We start from the raw sequence: 16,062 nt of genomic DNA on the forward strand, positions 1-16,062 counted from the left end.
CTGAGAGGATCCTGGTCGACCTCATAGAGAGACCTGAAGGAGATTCTGGCCTTTCTAAAAATGGGCTATATTGGCTTCCCACAAATGGATCCAAGGAAGGAGAGTACTTAGTTCTTGCTAGTTCATGTGGTGCAGAGCTGGGAACCGAGGGTGTCTGCACCAAGGAAAATGGCGTTGAGGTTATCTGCTCTGACAAAGGCAGCACCGTAAGTGTCAAGTGTGTCTGCACCATAAAGGGTGGTTTGGCAAATGTCTGCACTGATGAATATGGTGCCATCAAGAGGATGTCTGCACCGATAATGACAGTGCTGAAAGAGACTGCACTGAACCACATGTTGGTGCAGAACGTGTCTGCACCATAGAGGACAGTATCCCAGAGGTTGCCAGCATTGGCAAGGATGGAGCCGAAGGAGTCTGCACCAGTGGTGCCAAACAAGACTGTACCTGTAGAGACAGTGCCAATAAAGACTGCGACTAAACTGTCGGAGCCGTAAGTGTCTGCACTGGGAACTCAGGTGCCACTGGCGATAAAGAGGACATAGCTGGAGTAAGAATCAACTGGGGCGGTGCCGAGGCTGGGGCCGAAAGGACCACAGATGGCAGTGCCATGCTCAAAATTTTTACCTTTTTGTGAGTCGACTCCTTGCAATCTCCAGAGGGAGATGAAGTGAGTGACCTCGAGGAAGAAGAAGAAGAATGCCTCTTATGGGGTTTAGCAGTAGGGGGTGAGTCCTCCAACCCAGAGATACCATTGCAGAAAGGAGGTTTAAGAAGGCCTTTCAGAATTAATTTATTCTTCCTTTGATTTAGAGTCCTGGTCAAAACATTTCTACAAATCCCACACAGGGGGTCCACTGAAAAGTGGGAGACATTCAAGCAGCAGATACATAAATCATGGCCATCATAAAGTGGTAACTCACGGCCGCATTCCATACATTGTTTGAAACCATCACTACTTTTCTTATCCGACATAATGATATGAAGGGAGAAGAACGACAGTACCAAGAAGTTAAGAAAGCTACCCAGAAGGGTAAGAAAGGGAGAGAAGAAGGATTACCAATGATGGTAATGGAGAATTACTGCAAAGGTAAGAAAAAGGGAAAAAACTATAGGGAGAGAGTCTTAAAGATGTGATAGGGTAGGAGCATATAGATCATAACGGATTAAAAACTTTTTAAACACTAACAATAGAAAAACTTCAAAAAATTGTTCACTTAGCTGAAAGAGAGTGGCTTGACACGGCTGTACAGCAACATGGCAAACGAGATCTGAGGTAACAGGGAGCAGAGCATTCTGGGTAGGATCTTGGCTCGAGAGTTTTTGGCTGATGCGAGCTTGGTATGAGGCCAGCTCGATTCCGAGGACGGAACCGGTAACCAATCAGTAAGGAATGAACGAAGATTAACAACATCAGATGACACATTTACATAGGCATATAGGTTATACACATTTTCTGCTCTTTTCCAGCAGGGTGCACTGTGGTTACAATCTTGAAGCTCAGTACAGAACATATAGTTATCATACATTGTGTATACCTTGTTTAGGTTTTGCCAGGAGTCTCTATGGAGTCTCAGCAGATACAGCATTTCGGGCTCTGTGCCTAAGAAACATATAAATAAAATGGCAGAAGATTTTTTGATTACTGATAGGAGGTTTATGCCCCCCTGATAAGAGGCCTAGGGTGGAACAGGAGTTTGATAGTTTTGAACAGTGTTCTACTTATTCTGATTCTGATGTGGATGATTCCACTCCTACAGCTTCCTCCTCCTGATTTTTTTTCATTTCAGAGACTCTTTCACTCCATGAGGACTTTTTTAAATGGGGCCAGGATTACTCTGATTCCAGGAAAGGAAAAGGGGGAATTCTTGTTTTTAGCACCCCAGCACCCTAGCTATTCCTCCTGTGTGTGTGTTGGTGGTGGGATGTTTTGTACTTCTTCCACTCTAGCCATGAGGGCGTTTGAATTTTTCAGTCATATGCTGAAATATCAAAAATTATCTCCTTTCTGAATGAAAAATAAGGTGGGGATGCTTTGGGAAGGTATTGGTGTAAAGAATTGCTCCTGGTTGAAGGATCAGAATTTAGCTGAGCATGTTAAGACCAGGATTTTGGATGCTCCTTTACAGTCTGATGTGTTGTTTGGACCGCCTGTGCAAGCAGTTTTAAAAAAAAAAATGGAGGACAAGTCTATCTAATGCAAGACAGATGGGTGCTCCTCATCCACAAAGAAAAGAGGCTCACAAGCAAGTTTCTACAGCATCTGGAATATGTCATTAGCAGTGCTAAGATGCCTAGGTATTCTGTGAAATAAATAAAGTCCAGTCTATAGTACCCTCTCAGGACATGCTCAACTATCTCATCAGTCCGTGCTGACTGCAAGGACAGTCCTTCAAGCATAGGGTTCATGGCATCTTTTTCTGGTGCTGCTTCCTTCAAACAAACTGCATATGAGGAAGCTGCAATGGTATCTCAAAAAAATGTATGGACACAGCACTGCCAAGATTTCAACACTGTCATTCACAATACCTTGCCAAAGGAATTCTTTTGTGGTATTTTAACGACAGATGCCTCGGACACTGCTTGGGAGCTCATCTAAATGGAAAGTGGATGGAAAGACAAGTGGCCCTACAAGACCAGCATCTACATATCAACATGAAGGAGATGTTAGCAGTCCAGTCTAACAGACAACACAACTGTCATGTGGTACATCAACAAGCAAGGAACACATTCTTATCCTCTATGCAGGCAAGCAATTTCTGCCAGGAGCACAGAACTCCTAGCAGATGTATTTAGCAGACAAATCATGGATCCCCCAGTGGAAAACTGGATCTCATGTATTTCAGAAAAGAAATTGACAGTCATGGGGAACTCAGACATAGCACAGCTTGGAAAGTGGATGCTCTGTCTTTCAGTTGGAAAAACCTTCATGTCTATGCCTTTCCACCTCTGCCTCTTCTTCCAAAGGTATTATTAAAGGTCAGACAAGACAGGGGATGATTTTGATAGCTCCAGATTGGCCTCCTCCATGGCCTTTACCTCTGATTCCTCATCTGTTATCTCAGAAGGACGGTCATCTGCTCAATGTCAAGCTTCAACCTCAACAAGTTTTAAATGTGATTATAATTTGAGTGTGGCTCTTCAATATCTTACTGAATTATTGGACAAAGGTTTGTCCTTCTCTTCCATATGCTGCAGCAATTTCAGCTCACTATGATTGTGACCCACCTTCAGTTTCTTAGAGGGGCAAAGAATATAAGACCTACTCCTGCTTGGGATCTCAATTTTGCAGCTACTGCTGAATTGAAATATTTGTCATGGAAGACTGCTTTTCTGTTGGCTATTACTTCTGCAAGAAGGGTGTCTGAGTTGCAGTAGAGCCCTTTTGATTTTCCATAAGGATAGGGTAATCCTTCCTTTATGCCTAAGGTGGTTTCTAGTGTGGCTTTAAACCAAACTATTCATTTGCCTACGTTTGCACACTTTAGATGTATTATTTGAGCAGGACTAAGAATTTTAGGCAGTCTCAGCAGTTACTTGTTTCTTTTGCTTTGAGTTCACAGGGCAAGCCTGTGTCAAAACAAACTATTTCTAGGTGGATTGGCTTTTGCATTGCATTTTTGTTATCCCTTCATGGCAAAGGTTCCAGCTGGGATTAGGCCTCATTCCACACTAGGGGGGCTGCCACTTCACAGCATTTCTAAGGGGGGGTGGCAACTAAATTCTGGAGCTAGAAGCAGCTACTTGGATACAGTTTTTCTCTTCTCTTATCACCCTAACCTGCCTATCTAAGACTAGACTGGGGTTGCCACAGCTGTTTTGTTTTACAGGTTGTTACTTTAGCTCCTGCTACTTTTTTTTATGCTGCTTACCTCTGCTTTGGGATTCTATTTGTACCTACCATAAATGTAGATGTTCGAGGATTCCCTTGCTGCAGTCAAATTACCCTCTCTCCTCCCCCCTGTGTTTCGTGTGGGTGGTTGTGTAGAGTTTTTTACATTATTATATTTTTATATATATTGTGTATATATATATTTTTTTTTGGTTTTTTTTGTGTTTGTGTTTTTTTTGGGTCTTCTGACATCTGGGGCGGAATCCTCGAACATCTACATTTATGGTAGGTACAAAACTGTACTTTTTCTTACATTTCTAAGGTAAGCATACAATATCATATTACTATTCAAAAATGACATCAAATTATTTATAAAATTCTAGCTGGCTGGGCCGGCAGCTTTCACATGTGCCTTTACAGTTCTGGGAATTATCTGAACAGCTATTTGCAGTAGAGTTCATTATGCTGGTCAGTCATACCACATGAGCTTAAAATATATTATTACACTGGATGTGAGTGTAGTGTACCTGAATGTGAGTGTAGTATACATAGTCAATACTTAGTTGCCTGTCTTATGGCTTTGTAATGGGAATCATGTATTTGGCCTGGCACACACAGCACTATTATTTTTTTCACATTTATTGCATGCATATGCATTTTTATTTTCCTCATCTTACTATGTCTTTCACCATAATTTGTTGTCACAACCTCATATAATATTGTCCATCCTTTGTTTGTATGTATATTCTAGTGATTGTGCTATAGCCTCCAGTTATGTCACGTCTGGTTATGTATGTTTTGTTTGTTGTGTTCATCTATGTCTGACTGAAACATATGTTTTGTTTATGACTAACTCCCATCTTACATTTCACTTACTTACCTCATTTTCTGCATTTCTCTCTCAGAAAACAAGCAGGGTCTTACACCAAAAATATTACCTAATCCCCTTCCTTATTATTTCTGCCTTAACATTCCAGGTATTCTCCTGCATGTTTTCCTACTTCCTATATTTCCTTAATTCCTAGTCTTTATGTGACTCACTACCTTCAGTGATTGTGTTTCCCTGTGTACCCCATTGTGGGAGGTCAGCAGCAGCCCAGATATAGATATACAGACAGATACATAGATTGCTAGCTAGTATTCAAACATATTCAACACTTCCCAGGATGTTGCAATGTCTTTCTGTTTCTCTTGCATTTTGAGTGCATTGATTTTGGCATTATGTTACAGTCCTTCTCCTTTCACAATAAAATGCAGGTTTCATCTGATGGAAATAAGCATCTTTCCACCTGAGAAACACAGTTTATGTGGACCTATTTACAAAATCATGTTGCAGTTCTTCTGCTTCAATATTTTTTTTTCTGGCCCCATGTTTTATATACAAGTTCTGTTGTTTAGTACCATAATATTCCTAACAAGCATTGTGGACAAAACCAGTTAAGTCTGTTTGCTCCGTATGTCACCAAATTCATCTGGTGCCTCGTGCAACTCAAGTTGTGACTGAAACAGCGTTTCGTTTTCATTGTTAGCGTACTGCACGTACTTGTGCTTTGTGACAGTTCTGCATTTTTCTTTCTGGGTCATGGTTCTCAGGTGACAGGGTTTTATTTACTTCACTGTTCTATTTTATAAATTCAGTCTAACACTTTTTACCTTGACAAGGTGATATGCAATTTGATAACCATTGATGTTATGGTACCTGAAAGCTAGTAAGTAGTAAATGACATAAAACTGCACCTTTGTTTGTTTGACTGATTGATTATTTTTGTATTTAATTAGCTGTGTTTCTCTTTATTCAAAATAAGAACATCATTTCAAGCTCTGTAAGCAGTCGGAAAAAGATGCAACAGTTTAAGAGGTTCCAACCAGGGTAGGTTTTTTCCTTCCTGCAGTCTTTTTCTTCTGTCTTGGCATCCATTGGCATGATATAACACAGACAGGATGGACAGCTCTGCCTTTTAAATATTTTTTTTCTTGCACAAAAAGTGGATGCTCCCAGTAGTAAAAGAATATTACATACTTGGTTGCTTTCACAAGTAATAATTTACATATTATTTTGAGAAGTCTTACTGAGCCTGAGCATTCTGAATTCTGTCTTGGGCCTGTCAACAACAAGGACCACTCAGCACATCATCAGCCTTGATCTACTAAGTAAGTAGGTAATAGTAATTCTTAGACTCACTAAGGAATATAGTGAAACTTAGTTTACATTTTATTTTTCTTTAGTGAGTCTGTCCTTTAATGTCATTTCAAATATTTCCTGTCATTTTGAACGCTGATGTCACTGACAATAGATATTCAATATTGTATTGTTCTTTTATTATTTATAATTAAATATATTTAAACCTTTCATTGTGGCTGACCTTTGTAGAGATATTAAAATTCTGAGAGCATTTGCATATTTATTTGGTGACACTGTGTGGGCCACTCCTAACAGCCTTGCTGTTGGTCAAACTACCATTTGTTGTTGTTGTCTTTTTCGGCTTTTCTCGGTTAGGGGTCGCCACAGCGGAACTCCAGTCTGCTAATGAATGGCAGTAGATTTTTCTATGGTGCCGAGTTGCCAGCCCGACACCCAACCTTCAGCGAAGGCACGCCCATTCATGCATGTCTTTCGGAGGCCACTCGACCGCGAGGAGGACATGCAGACTCCACACAGAAGGCACTCCAGCTGTGAATCAAACAGGAGAACCCCTTGGTGTGAGGCAACAATGCTACCGCTGTACCACCGCAGCTTTATTAATTTCATTCAGTGTATTGGGTACCCTTGTAAGGGCCTTAAGATAGTTGACAGGACTGTCTGGTAGTGGTGGAATCTACCTTATAGTCTGGGCAGAAGGGGCATAGCTAGTAAAACTGTGCCCCCTTTCCCAGGTGTGTGTGTGTGTGTGCGTGTGTGTGTGTGTGTGTGTGTGTGTGTGTGTGTGTGTGTGTGTGTGTGTGTGTGTGTGTGTGTGTGTGTGTTTGTGTAAATCAAATCTCCAAGAATGCATGGGTCAGCTACTTGGCCAGGGACAAGAATCACTTGTTGGACAGAGATGGTGCTGGAGGTCTTGGCTTGGACACTCAGATAAAATTTCAACTCTATAGATGTGACACTGGGGAGTCTTACTGGGAATCTGGAGAAAGAGGGAGAAACCAGCCTCAGACTGACTGTGTTCCCAGTGTGCTCTTAATGGAAATTGTGCTTGATGCATGAGCGGCATCTGGCGATACTGTGTGTGTACATGTTATCCTCTCAGTGGGCATTCCCCACAGGTGTCAGTGGTGAGGATTGAGGCTCTTTGATTACTTTCCCAGAGGAAGGATGTCACACATTTTACTCATATGAGGACAGTCTCAGTGTGGTATTTGTTTCTAAAGTCATACCTGTGTCTATCAGACACACCATGATAATGTAAATGATACGAGTCTGTCATGCTGAGAGGGAGGGTGGAATGAAAGAACAGCAGACAGATGGAAGATTACAGAGAGAAGGTACGAAGAGAAATGTGTGCTGTTCAGGAGGATAAAATACAAGAACCAAGAGGCTGTCTCCCGAGTCCTCAGAAATCTGTTCAGTGTGTTGGTAGACCCCCAGTTGAAAACTTTAACAGACAAATGGATAGAAAAGAAGTGCCAGCATTCTGGACAACAACTGTGGCACTATTTCAAATGGGGAAAGCAGGAACTGTGGCACTATTCCCAAATGGGGAAAGCGGGAACTGTGGCACTATTCAAAATGGGGAAGCAGGAAAAATATGGGGAAATACAGGCCTGTGAGCTTAACCAAAGTGGGAAATAAGGTCTTGGGGGGAACTCAGGAGTAAGACATGAATATAGCCAGGACTTGTTTCAGTGTTAAGTTGTATTGGCAGTTTACGAGTGAGATGGATTTAGTTTGGCAACATAGTTGAGACAGAGTATGTCACCAGCAGAATAGTTTGATTTTGCTGTAATTAGAAGAACTTTATTGTTGGTGCATAGTTCTCTGACTTGATGGGAAGTGCTGAAGGATGGGTTTAATTCCAGGCAGTTTCCTGGTGATTAAAGTATGGGTGGGTTAGTAATTGTGGGTAGGAAAAGTAATGGGGAGACTATAGCCATTTCAGTTGCTTGAAGGCTGTGCAATGCTGGTAGCAGGAAGGAAAGTTGGCAGTAAATCTTGCAGCTTGGTTGTAACATGAGTTCTGTTTGTTATTTTGGGGTGGTTGAAGGCATTTTTAATGAGTTATAGTATGCAGCCATCGGACTTCATATTTTCATTTATTATGACACCATGCAATTTGGGGTTCCTATCAGATGACTGAAGATGCACTTTGTCGAAGGTGTCTTGGTCAAAATTGAAATGTCGAAAAGGCAAAATGAAGAGACATATAAGCAAATTCTTTCCCTGGGAAAGAAGTCACTTGGCAGCTTCTATCACTTTGTCATTTTTGGCACTTTAGTGCAATCTCGGAGTTGGTATAGTTAAGTAGGGGGGTGTGGGGGGCACAGCCCCCTACTTTATGCAATGCTTTAATGTCTTTTTTTTTTTTTCGGGAACAGCTGGTTGTTCGATGTCTTGTGAATTCAAACTTTAGAGTTCGATATAACAACGTTCGATCATTTGATCGTTTGTTGTTATAATATAGACCCGTAATTTGGTATGAGATATAATATCTAAGGATGAATTGCTTCTGAGATAATAGGGGATGAATGGTTTGAAGTGCACAGTATTTTGGGGTGAATAATATTAATTTGGTTTTACTGAGTTTGAGATGGAGGATGGCGTGTAGTAACCAGGTTTCTATGGCCGAGAAGGGTTCTTGTCTGGTGTTTTGCAGATTGTTGAGGGTTAGTGCTGCATGATTGTGGTGCATTTGATAGCCTTATAAAGTTTGTTAGCAAAGACATGAAATAATAGGGGGACGTAAGACTAGTCCTTGTGTGACGCAAGCTGAAAAAGGTAGGAAAAACAAACAGTTTAGTTTCATTGGCATTTAACCGTTTGCTGCTTGTCTGATAGATAGCTGTGAAACAAGGCCATAACTGAGTGGGAAAGATGGTTTTAGTGAGAAACCATGTCAAATGCCTACGTTATATCTAAGATGATTGATAAAACTATGTCCCTTTTGTTACTTTAGTTGTTGACTGTTTTGGTAAAACTAAGACGGGTGTTACGGGAACTGTTTTTCAACAGGAAACCATGACATGATAGGTGCTTTTAATATGGTTGCTACCAGTGTGATATTTCATTAGATATGAGTGCACACATTTTTTAATGATTTTTAGAAACTGCATAGAACTGTTCTAGGTCTATAGTTAGAAATGTAAGTGGATGTTCTTCCCTTTATGTAGGAGTATTATAAATGATGTTTTCCAAAACATGGAGCTGTAACTTTAAGATAAGGTATGCCAGGGCATCTGCTTGATTGTTGGGTATTCTGCTGGTAAGTTCTCAGTGGCTGAGATTGTTGGTTTTATTGTGTGTTTTGACAATTTAATATATTGTCTTATTCTGAAAATGATTACTCTTTTTAATTAGCTAGCTTTGTGTCCATTTCCTGTCAAATTGTTACTGCCTAATTGTTTATTTTTTTAGGTACTCATTTAGTTCCTTTTATTAAACCCCACATTTGAGACATATGACTGCTATGTGAAGAAACAGCTGCCTGTGTGCACAGTTCTCTTTTGTTTATAATATAATTTTATTTCTGTATTTGGAAAGGGTTGTACATCTATTTCCATTCTTTATAATCAACTCAAAGGCTATGTCACTTGTTTGTGGAGTATATATTACATACCATAAAGGTAGATTACCTTCCCTAGCCCACTATGGTATCTTGTTTAGCAAAACAGATCTAATTATTTGGTGGGGGGAATGCTCCAATACAAGTAATCTGCAAAGACATGTAGAGTATTTTCCCATACATTCATGACTATAGCAGCAATAGATAATCGTCATAAGGGTCACTGCTGCAAAAAGAGCTTTCTCGTAAATGTAGAACTATAGCAGCAATATATATTCATCTTAAGGATCATTACACTCTCCATCAGAAGTGAAAGACCTGATGTTGTAAGTTCCAACACTTCAAAATAATAAACCATGATTCAAGCAAACTGTAAATTCCAAAACTCACTGTCACACTCCAGCATGTTTGTGTATGTGCATGTGTGTATGCATATACATGCACGTGATGACTCTGTGTGCATGTGTGTGTGCATATGTATGAATGTGACTGTGTGTGTTTGTTTCTGTGAGTGTGCATATACATGTGATTTGACTGTGAGTGTGGGTGTAGAGGCTGTGCCTTCCCTACCCCTGCTACTTATATATCTCCTGACTTTATATTTATTTTTTATATATGTGTATTTATGTATTGACTTGATTATCCTACCTCAGCATATGAGAAGCACTCCAAGGTATCACAACCTCATACAGCCTCAGACATGCATTCTCCCATTTAAACACTTAGTTTTATAGTTCCAAGGATCACAAAGACTGTTCACAGAATTCAAACAGAGACGTGATAATTTGTTTGGGAAATCATAATAAAAATCAGCAAATTGTCGTTGGCAGATGCCACTTCACCATCCTGATTTGTTTTTTTTTAGCAGTAAGTAATACATAGGGGTATGTAGCTGCACTCTGATGCCATGACCATTAGACAGGTGCACAACTTCCAAACAGCATGCACCTTCCACCACTCAATGTACTCTTTTGGCACTTGGACATGTCATTGTTCTGAAAGTGTGACAGTCATTTCTCAGGTCTTAATTTTTGAAGTGTTAAGTAGAAACATCTATGGCGATTTACATTGTTTAAAGCATGTTTATTGCTACTAATTTTTTTTTTTGTTATAATGGTTGTAACAATGTGACATAATGATATGTAGAGAAAATTTCCAAGTGCTTTTGTAGGAAAAATATTCCTCTGAAGGTTATCATTTTAGTAATCTCTCTATTTGAGGAGAATTTCAATATTAATAATTTGAATACCGTGATGCTTGGGAGTGAAACATTCATAAGAAGATGGTTTCATTGAGTAAAAACACCATGAAATAATTTTGCTGGAAATCACTTTCTCTGCTAATGAACATTAGACTTTTTTTCATTGTTGCTCAACCATAGAGTTGGTATATGTACATTTGAAGTTGGAGTGTCTCCTCACATAGGCACGCAGGGGGAGTTGCCACATAAAACATAATTTAAAGATTGCTGTGCTGAAAGTATTTTAGTGGCTTAGTTTTTGTGGCATATTGTCACAGAAATTTGGTTAGATGAGTAGAGGAACCAGGCCTGTGAGACTGCTCCCCGTGTAGCTCTCAATGTAAGTGGTCATTCCTCTACGATGTAGGGTTAAGTCTGCTATGTTTCCGATCTCTCCCTTATGACATCAGTACCTCAAAAGAAGACTACAGAAAGGAGACAAGGTTTGTGTCACGCTGCTCTATTACTAATTATGGGGTTAAGAATGCTGCCTGATGCTAGAGGTTTACAGATTTCTAATCTCCCATCCTAAATAGCTGTCTCCAGGCATCCAGCTTGTCTTAAACCACACAGCAGCAGCAGTTGTCTGTACTCCACAATGGCACCTAAATTAATGTGAGCTTTATTTGTGCTGCTGCATGTACTTTTACATATTTAAATGTCGTTTTAATTGTAATGCCCCTTGTACTACTTTTTTCTAGACTTCTAACAAACACATGCAGTCGTTTTTGAAATTGCAGAGCTGTACTGTTAACCAGTCATCATTAAATGACATAGAGTCTTCTCTTTGGTGGTTCATAAAAAAAAGTGTTTTCTTTGGAATGGAGGGGAAAAAAGATTGTGCAAACAGCACTGCATATGAGACCATTCAGGTTAGTTTGAGACATTGGAACAATTTTTATCATATTTAAAGCAGACCACCACTTTCTTGGAATTCCCTTTCAAATGTGACCAAAAGTCTGGCATATTTCTGGCCAAGTAATTGACCAAGGATGATGATGAGACGTCTTCTGGAATTTATAGGAATTCTACATATTCCAACCAGTTTGCACATTTCTAGAGCACACACGATTATGGACACACACGTATGGATATGTTTCTAACCAGGGTCTTTTTTAGTGTGTCATTGTAGAACATCCAGGAATATGTTACGAGGAACATGGATGCCAGGTTTGCCCCTATTTTGAGGTCATCAGGAAGTGTTATGACAGTAAGGGCAAGAGCTTCTATCTCCAAGGTGTTAGAATTATACAATTCCCATATATCCCATGATTTGCAGCACATCATAGACAGGAACACGTGTTCATTATTGGAATTTTAGCCAGAATTAGCCAAGCAAGAAATACATCTTACTTTCATCTTTAAATCCAGAAACAATACTGGCTTGTAATTGGAATACAAACCCTTGGTGAAACGGACTAGTGTGGCTTTGTCGATCTTGTTGGTACATTCGCAAAGGACCCAATGTTGATTTTCCTAAAGTATTGCAGTGTTCTGATAAACTGAATTTTAATTGATGCAATGTTGTTTATTTTAACATTGCAACAACTTCTGACCCAGTTTTTATGTGTGAAAAATCAGACATAAATTATCTAAGAGGATGTAGGAACACTGCTATAGTATAAAAACTAAGGTTATGAGAAATGCCCTTTTCAAGCATTACATGGCTTTTGAAAATTTTAAAACATTTTTATTTTAAAAAAAAATGACAAATGATTTTGGAGAAGAGGGCTGGTGAAACAGAACTTCTTTGTTGGGAAACACACTGGATAGCATTGCTGAATAGTGATACAGAATATGGCTTAAATTACTACATTTCCCAAGCACCCATCCTGAGAAACTGCCATAATGCACTTTTATGACATCGGCTAGTTTTTATCACATGAACAGGAAGTGTTTAGTACTACATTCACTTTGAGGGATGAGTTTTTATCTGATGAGGCTCATCACAAGCATGTGAACAAACATGCGAATCTATTAGAGGAGCGATCTTGGTGGAGTGTAGGTGATTGCAGATATATTTTGTTTTGTTCTTGCTTGCAGTCAGCACTACACAACACTACTACAATCAACTGTGGTTTTGGTTTTGGTTGAACTCTCATTCTAGTACTTTATAAGAGACATTTGTAAGAGTGACATTACTGTCAGGCATTACTTTAGTATTCTTGAAATCTGTACGATGGGTAACAAGATTCAATTTGGAGACTAAACTGCACTTAAAGAAAATAAACAAGTTGAGCAAAGCCAGGACAATAAGTGATTCAAAAATTGACAAAACTTTGAGCCTGCTTATTTTAAAAGAGGGGAAAAAAAAGAAATGTGGCATTGTAGTGAGTAATGCTTGGCTGAAGTATGGCCCCACAGTATTACTAGTTAATTAAAAAGTGCACTACTAACAAATCAAATGTCCAGTCCACTGAGTTTTGCAAGAAAACATGAACATTACAAACTGAAATTTCAAGCGACCATAAAAAGTATGCACTCTAATCACACTGGGAAATACCAGAAATCTGGACATTTAGATGTCTCACATATTGTTGATATGGGGAAATGGTACAGGAAGTTTCCACTTGTCACTGTCCCATACAAATGAAGATTTCTGGCAATGCCAGATGTGCGTACCTTATATCTGCTTATCTGGGATTTGCATGTTAGTTCGAGCTTTTTCTTTCTTTTTTTTTTTTTTTGCCACAACTTCCTGATTTTTCCATATTAGGAATGTATCTAGGAGATTGTTTTGAAACTTATGTGCTGCAGTTTAACCTCAGGAGAGATAGGTAAATTAAAGTTATGTACTCGCCATAACATTCCATCTGTGTTGCCCATTTACATTCTTCCTCAACAAATCACTAGCTGCAGGTCCCCCTCCATGAATCAGGACACCCACTCTGCCTGTTTGGATCTACTTGAGTCTATCAAGATATATCTGAACACCAAGATTATGGACAACTTTAACTACCCACCCACTAACTGGGGAAATTACTCATGCAGAAACTCACTTGTCCAAAGGTTCCTCAACCTCATTAACTGCAGTGCCCTGGAACAGCTAGTTGACAGCCCCAAAAAGGGTGCCAACAACCTGGATATGGTGCTTACCAATATGGGAGACCACTGTAGCACCCCCATTGTGAGGTCTTCTCTGGTGAGATCTGACCACAAATCAGGCTCATTCGAAGTTACTATGACACCTGCCCCCCCCCCCCCCACACACACACACACACATAGCACAAACTAAACTAAAAAACTTCTCCAAAGCAGATTATAATCTCTTATGGGAAGGTATAAATAGCTTCACAGGATCTCCCCCCTTAGATGGAACTGGCAACTATGCCAAGTTCTGCATAAATGCTTTACACAAACACCTGAACAACTGCATTGACACGGCCATACCTGACAGGATCAAAACAAGCTCCTCAAGGAAAAGCAAACTTGTATGATGGACAACTGCCATTAACAGACTTTACAATAAGAGGAAGAAATTGCTGTCTAAGAGTAACAGAGAGTGAGCCCCAAACTGGAAACACTCCCTCCTCAGCTTAATAAAGCAAATAAGACTCCTTGTGAAGTCCACCAAAGCTAACTATGAATCCAAATTAGCTTCGTCAACTAAGGACAAGCACAAGGCATTCTATAGTTACATCGTAACCAAAAAGGAAAGGCTCAGATTTGTGCCAAACTGATAGTTAATGATACCACATATACAGACCCTGTGGACATTGCTAACCTGTTAGCTGACAGGTTCTGTGAAAACTTCACTCCCCTTTCCCCATCACACTTACCCCAAGTCATGCCTACCATCTGTTCTCTACCCTGTATCTCCAAATGCCAAAAAACAGCATCCATGGGACTTGATACCATCCCAGGCTGCATTCTATGTGAGCTCAAACAAAAATTAGCAATGCCATTGGGTACTCTTTTCAATCATAGCCTAAGCACTTGCTTCATCCCAGATGAATGGAAAAAGGCCACCATTATCCCCTTGCACAAAGGTGATGCTTCCACTGACCATGGGAACTATAGACCTATTAGCCTGACTAGTCTTATCTGCAAGGCCATGGAGAGAATCATCATGAACCTTAACAACAAAGATATTGGTAACCTCCAAACACTTGACCCTACTCAGTTTGGATTTGTCAAAGGGAGATCATGCCTGTTAAACCTGGTGGACTTCTTTGAGAAAGTCACCAACACCCTTGATGAGGGGAAATCTGTGCATACAGCCTACCTAGACTTAGCCAATTCTTTTGACACTATCCCCTACTTGGGCATGATTGACAAACTCACCTATCTAGGTATCAACCCATATATCATTAAATGGGTCACTAACTGGTTCACTGATAGAACCCATATAGTCAAAATAGGGGAATCCATCTCCAACAGCAAACCTGTAACCAGTGGTGTTCCACAGGGATCAGTCCTGGGACCTCTACTGTTTGGAATTTATTTCTCCAAAGTGCAAGCTAAAAGTAAAGGTCTGTGCCTGACAAAGTTTGCTGATGACTGCATACTGGGAGTGGTCACTGAATCTCCAAATTATGTCAACATCCTACAAGAGGGTCTTACACAAACTAATGACTGGTGCCAAAGTCATAGCCTTGAAATGAATGCAAAAACATATATCATCCCTTTCAGTAAGAGTGATGTTCCTGCTAATTGCCACATCAATAGCAACACCCTAAGTACACACTCAGTGGTGAAAGACCTGGGTACACAGGTTGACAACAATCTTACCTTTGATCACCATGTCTCCACAGTGGTAAGAAGGACATTCTATATTGTTCATCTCATAAGTAAGGGCATTGCCTCCAGAAAAAAAGAAGTTATAACCTCCCTGTACTCTTCCCTCATCAGACAATAATTGAGTACAATGCCCCTTTTGGCACGTACCTTTCCAAGCACCTGCAGCAATTGGAGAGACCACAAGGTTCCTTAGAAGGAAAATTCAATGTCTTCAGGATCTGCCCTATGAAGATCGTCTGAAATCACTGTCACTTTATTCTGTTTCATACAGACTACTCAGAGGTGATCTCTGCCTTGCATATAAGACAGTCTTTGACACTCTGCTTTATTTATTTTATTTATTTATTGATTTTATTTGACATTTGTTAACCGGGTTAGCCCAGCTGAGCCAAAGGCCCATTTTCAGTGGATACCCGAGGAGAAAGGCTCCAATTAGTTCACAATCTTATAAAAATTAGAATCATAACAAAAATGACCAGTTGTACAGAAGACATAACATGAGGAATATTAGCAACAGTGAAGATCATTTCATGCAGCAAAAG

This window comes from Protopterus annectens, chromosome 17.part0 (assembly GCF_019279795.1).
Source record: "Protopterus annectens isolate FY-2018-M chromosome 17.part0, PAN1.0, whole genome shotgun sequence".
Classification (NCBI taxonomy): domain Eukaryota; kingdom Metazoa; phylum Chordata; order Ceratodontiformes; family Protopteridae; genus Protopterus; species Protopterus annectens.